Source organism: Vulpes vulpes, unplaced genomic scaffold (genome assembly GCF_048418805.1).
Source record: "Vulpes vulpes isolate BD-2025 unplaced genomic scaffold, VulVul3 Bu000000696, whole genome shotgun sequence".
In the NCBI taxonomy this organism is placed as follows: domain Eukaryota; kingdom Metazoa; phylum Chordata; class Mammalia; order Carnivora; family Canidae; genus Vulpes; species Vulpes vulpes.
The window spans coordinates 553497-559525 of record NW_027325674.1 but is presented as its reverse complement, the minus strand read 5'-3'; the positions used below and the strand labels follow the sequence as shown (position 1 = coordinate 559525).

At 46.5% G+C, this 6029-nt stretch overlaps 1 pseudogene; it reads right to left on the bottom strand.

The window, feature by feature from the left end:
• Positions 1 to 3050: 3050 nt before the first annotated feature.
• LOC140596514 (transmembrane protein 19 pseudogene) lies at positions 3051 to 4337 on the bottom strand (annotated as a pseudogene).
• Between the last annotated feature and the right edge of the window lie 1692 nt (positions 4338 to 6029).

The window sequence follows — 6029 nt, the reverse complement described above, 5'->3', positions numbered from 1 at the left end:
TTTGTCCTGTGAGGCCTTTGTTCCCTAGGTCTTGCCCCTTCCTTATGAAAGTCGAGGAGAAAAAAAAAAAATGGAGGCAGCCAGATCTCCAGAGCCAAGAGCTCCGTGTGAGTACTGAACCGGGGCCTCCTCGTCCACACTGGTCCAGATGCTCCCGGGGACAGGTGAGGATGCACCAATCTGTACAACTCGCAGGGTGCCCAGTGGCAGGAAAGCTCTTGTTTTCCTGTGCCCTCCGCATTTCCACCAGTCTCCCTGGGGGAACAGGATAGCCAGCTTTGTCCGCTTAGGTGTCCTCGGATCCAGGGCCTGTGCTCCTGGACCTATGCTCCCAGGGACCCCCTTCTCCTGAAGGGAATAGAGGACAGCCACCTCCATTGCTGGGCTCTAGGGCAAAGAGCTCTGGAGCAGGCCCATGTAACTGGCAGGCTTCTCCCAAATGTCCAGGAGGGTTGTGGTGCTCTGGCAGTATTAGAGATCAGGCCACGATTTGCTATGAGCTTTACCGAGATCAGGCCACGATTTGCTATGAGCTTTTCCTCCGGGTGCTCCTCTACTAGGGTCTTCAGGAATCTTGAAGCTTCACTGCCCCCTCCCCGAGTCTGCACTACTTCCCTGCTAAGCACTTTTCAGTCAGGGAAAGCTCAGGCATGGATTTTTTTTTTTAAGTTCCCATTTGCCCATGGCTGGGTTTTCATGCCTGGAAGCTTGTGGGGGCTTCACTTTCACCTAGGCTTGTCATGGTTCCCCCCCTTCCACTCCTTGTCAGGAGCAAAAACTGTAGCATTCCAGCTGTTCTCTTTACATCTCAGGTTGTATTCATAGGTGTTCAGGATGTTTTGAAAGTTATTTAGGGAAGTTTGTGGGAGCAGGAGTTGAGGACCCCTACACTTCCCCCATCTTGCCTTGACCACTCTAGGTACTCCATATTTGAATGGACTAGCATCCATTAGTTATAGGCCACATTGTTTCCCCCCCCCACTAATGTTCTATAGGATACGAATGGGTTTTTCCCTTCTACTGAAAATACAAGCAGAAAAGTAGGTCAGTGGGAAACCCTGGTGGCTTTAGCTTTGCTGGTTTAGTGGTTTTACACTGGTAAATAAGTCTTAAGTTACCTGCCCAAACATGGTTAGGGCACCAAGCTGGGTTTAGACTTAAGAACCACATACAGAAACCCACTTGTATAGGTAGGAACAGCCATATTACTAGTTGAACTGGTTGGAAGCCCCACCTGGCCAGGCTTCCTAGAGCTCCAACATCAACCAAATAGGCAAGGACTTGAATGGAGACCTAGGAATTGCTTATTGGGCAATTCTTGAGTAGGTACCAGCCTCCAAGGGATTCTTTGAACCAGTGTAGGCCTAGGAGCCAGAGTCTGGGGAATGAGGTCTAGAGGAAAACAAGCTGAGTGAGTTGTACTGGCTGTGGCTTTCTCTGAACATTTTCAGCCTATTTCCTAGTGTCCTTGGAGGCCCAAGTCCCCTTCAGCTCTATACTTGTATAGACTTCTACAGAAGTCTAGAGACTTCTATAGTCTCTACCATGGTTGTCTTAAACTACACATAGTTCCGAGGATCCAGAGAGCCACTTGTGTTTTTACTACCCACGATGTGCCACACGGACAAGAGTCCTGCTCAGAAGACAGGAGAAAGCAGGATTCCATTTGCTGTTTCTGCAGCTGTAACAGAAGGTCACACGGCCTACTTTAGGACATCACCAGTGAAGCCTTTTCTTTCAGCCTCTCAACACCCGGGTCTTACCAGGCTGCAGACAAGATGAGAGAACACTTGCCATTATCTTGTTCTAGAGGCAGCAGGGATAATCATTAAGGAGTGAGGTGGTTAGGATAGTTGCCTTAGGCTCTTTGATCTTCACCTCCATCTTCAGAGGTGGGGACATGTTGAGGTGGAAGGAAAGGTGACCTCGTTTCCCTTGGAGTATCCCAGGAATCCCCCACTCCCACACCTATTTCTTAGCACGAAACACCTCCAATGCGTTTCCATCTTGAAAGATTGTACCAAGTCAACAGCAAGGCAGGGTTATAGATTTTACTAAGCCTCGGCAAATACATAGGAGTGTTCCAGTTGCTCTGTCAAAGTGAATTACTTTTTGGAAGGCCATTCCGATGTGTTCCCCTCACCACTTCACACTCTGAAGCCAGGCATGAAGCCTAGAACACGGGTTTTACTGCAGAGTGCATAGAGCGCATTTCTGTACACCAGTTGCCATATTCGACATGACAGCTTGGGGACGGTTACAGTTAGTGCAGCCCACTGAGTGTATGACACTAGAATGGATAAGCCATAGTAGGTTTATAATGAAATACCATACAGCGGTGGAGAACTGCTACAAATAATATGCAGAAGTTTCAGACAAGGGTGAAGAACTATATAGAAATGGAGTCCTGTGGTATATGAAGTTCAAAACCGTTTGTGTTTTCACTTTTTTTTTCATTTTAGTTGAGTCTGTATTGTACAGGAGAGCATAACTTAAGCTCAGAATAGAAGTCATAGCATCTTCCAATGAATTCTAGGTAGCAAACGAAAAAACTAATTACAATAGTTTTCCAGTGACTAACTATTCAGGATGCCAAAGTAAAACAGATTCCTATACAAATTTCAAAGAAAGCTAGAAAATACATTAACAAATATTGAATTCAGAATAATTTCTGCTCAGAAATCAACTAAAATGTAAGGTGCACTTTTTTAGATAGAAGATAAATCTCTTTCACTTAAAAATAATTTTTTCGTGCATTCCAATGGTCATATGAAAAAGACATATACTTTATTTTCATTCTAACCCTGAGGAAGGAAAAACAAATGTGGAGTAGCATACTAAGAACTTAAACTCCACACTTTTCACAACTGGAAATAGCAAGTAATGGAAGAAGTCCAGGACTACATTTATTCAGGCTTCCACACACATCAGTTTAAATTCCCCAAAACTAAAATTTGGGCAACTGGTACTAGTGGCATTATATTTTTAGTCCCTACACTGGTTTAAACAAAACAAAATTTGTATTTACCACGTAGGAACTTTCAGCTCAGCAATATATAGGGACATTATAGTTTCATTGCTTAAGAAGCTCTATTCAGAAGAAAAATATGAATAAGGTCTATGCACACATCTCTTTCACTACAAAGAGGTCAGCTGTTACAGGGGAGTTAATGAGAGGAAAAATGTGGAATTTCATCACAATGGAATATGGGAAGAGCTGGTATTTCCTCTTTGCCATTACAATTATTCTTCTTAGGATGAAACTTGGAATTGCAAATTTAGCTGACTTTGCCACAGTTTTCAACCTTTGTAAAGGAAAAAAAAAGTTCACTCCATGGGCCAGAAACCCCAAGCAGCAGTTGGGAGTAAGAGGGCAATAACAATGCAGTGAACCTGTTTTCTTCAGTTGTTATCAAGAATGGGTTTCCCCGCTATGTACTTCACCTCATTCGCTGGGCTGTTGACCACCATGCCTGTGCTTTCGTCTAAACCAGTAAATTGCATTGTAGCTCCTAAATATGAGTCCACAACTGATCCTAGTAATCCAGCCAGACCCCCAAATGCAATAATTGGCCACTGGGGAGCAGAAATGCCTAAATCATTAATGAAGACCAACTGTGTGAGGAAGTAGGTGATGCACACAAAGGTACCGCCAAGTAGACTGGAGACAAGGCCCACCACCGTGACCCCTCCATTGGTACCAACTGGAACTTTTTCCCAGGTTGTTATTAGCCTCGGCGGGCTTTTACTCAGAACCGGGCCCACTTCTGAAGCCCAGGTGTCTCCAGCAGAGCAGGCCAGTGCAGCCAAGAGAGACAGACACATCCAGGAAGCGGTGTACTGCTTGGAAAAATCTATCGGGATCTCCCCGGGGCCATTTTCTATCATGTACAGCAGGGCCAGCTCTGTGGGCACAGCCCCATTGCAGAACACCTGAACCCAATTCCTCTGCCCACCTTCTTTGTATTCTGAATCTAGAGGCTTCTTTATTTCTCCCTTCCATTTAGTGAGTTTTGAAGAAGAAAGGAAAAACATCAGCAAAGAGGTAAAAGAGCTGAAATTTGCAATGCTTAGGATAAATCCAACCACAAGCCCTCCCAAGGCCCCACTGTGGTCTAGACTTTTCTTTTTAAAGCCATTGGAGACGATCAAATCAGGAACGACGACAGAGAACAGCCAACGCCAAGGAGAAATAGGGTGTAAGTTGCCGTAGTAGGTGCTGGCGGTCAGAGACACCACCCAGAAGGCCAGGGAGATGCAGAGCGCGAGGCTCAGCAGCGCGACGTGGGCATCATCCTCAGGCACCGCGTGCACGCGCGGCCGGCGGCGTCCGACATGGGCTCGGGCCCAGGGGCCCACTCACCGGGCGGGGTCGCCGGCCTGGGGCTCGCAGGGGCGCCAAGGCCAGGCCCGCATCGCCCGCGCCGCTCCCCTCCCTGTGTTTTCACTTCTATCACTTGATAAATCTTGCCTTTGATAAGGATCAGGGGCAGCGCAAGGAATGTGTCTGGGCTTGTCAGTAATGACTTCATCTTCCTGGATCAGTTATATGCAGGGGATTCACTTTAACACTTCACCAATGCAGTAGAGTAAGGTTAGAGGAACACCACTGGAAAGTACATAGAAGTTCAGGCTCAGTCCAAGCTTTGCAAATTTGCCTCTCAAGGTTTTTGCCCAGTTCCCGGTAATTGGGTCTTTGCAATGGGGCCCTGGAGATCCGGACTTCCCCCAGGAACCTGCTGGTTACAACGGAAAACACCCTTGGCTGGGCTGACCTCAGGGAAGTGGAGTGGAATTCCTAAGGCTGCCAGAACCATTTTGCAGTTGACTTCTTCAAGTTGTTGAAACCTGTAGTGCTAAGGAAGACTTGGCCTGTCTTCCGGGAAGAGAGGTCTTGTCTACTAGTTTGCTGAAATCTAGTATTTTTCAGCAGTATTAGGAGCTTGAAAAATTGCTACTAGTTGAAAGGACAGACATCCTGTGTGACCACACAGCCAGTCATTGACGTGGTGGGACTTTCCTGGACTCTTGTCTGCTTTGGACACTGGTGATGCACCAAGGAGCAACAGTGAGGACTTGTGTTATACCCACCTCCTCAGGCCTTGTGAGCCTGCTTTCTATGGTCCAGAAGGCCCTGCAGGAGGGGACTCCAAGTTGTTGGAACTCCAAGGTCTATTGGAGCTTGGAGTATAGAGAATGCTACCTCCATGGCCCCCATCCCGGTATAGCCAGCAAGTTGCACTCCCCTCTGCTCCTAGTCTGTGCAACACTAGCTCCTATCCACCATGCTCTTCAATTCTGCTACCTTCACACCTCCATCCTCTAGCGCAGATTCAAAGATCAGTTTTATGTCTGGAACACCCTTCCTTACCTCCTCAGCCCCTTGTTTTGTGTGCTTTTGGGTCTTTGAGCTTCTGCTCCTTGCATGGATCACGGTAACAGTGTGAAGGCAGGTCTGTGTGGACCAAAGCCTGGTCACATACAAAGGAGCTCAAGAGGTTCTCCAACCAAGGCCCCCTCAACATATTAGGTTTGAATTTGAAAAAACTACTCCATATTCTTAGGGCAGAATATTCAGGGAGATACCATAATAGTGGTTAGGTCATTTGTCTAAGCTCATTAGCCATGTACACGAAGAATTAACCCCAATATTAGCTATGGGCTTTGTGGGAGAGGTTTGGTCCATGTAGGTCCATTGGTGGACAGATGTACCATCTGGTGGTATATATTCACAGCAAGGGAGGGACACTGCATGTGAGGGAGGCAGAGGGCATGTATGGAAGTCTATAGTTCTGCTCAAGTCCTGTGAACTAAAACTGCTTAAGGTTTAAAAAAAAAAAAAAAGAAAAAAAAAGCAATGCCTAAACTACATTCACAGAATCAGGTGTCTAGAAGACTGATCAAACTTTGACAGGCCTCACAGCATTTTCTAGGTTAGTCACATTCAACCATCATTGGTCATTTCAGTAGAGGGTTCTCCGGAGACCATGTTGGAGAAGTGTCTTGAGCCAGGATTGCCTTGAAGTCTA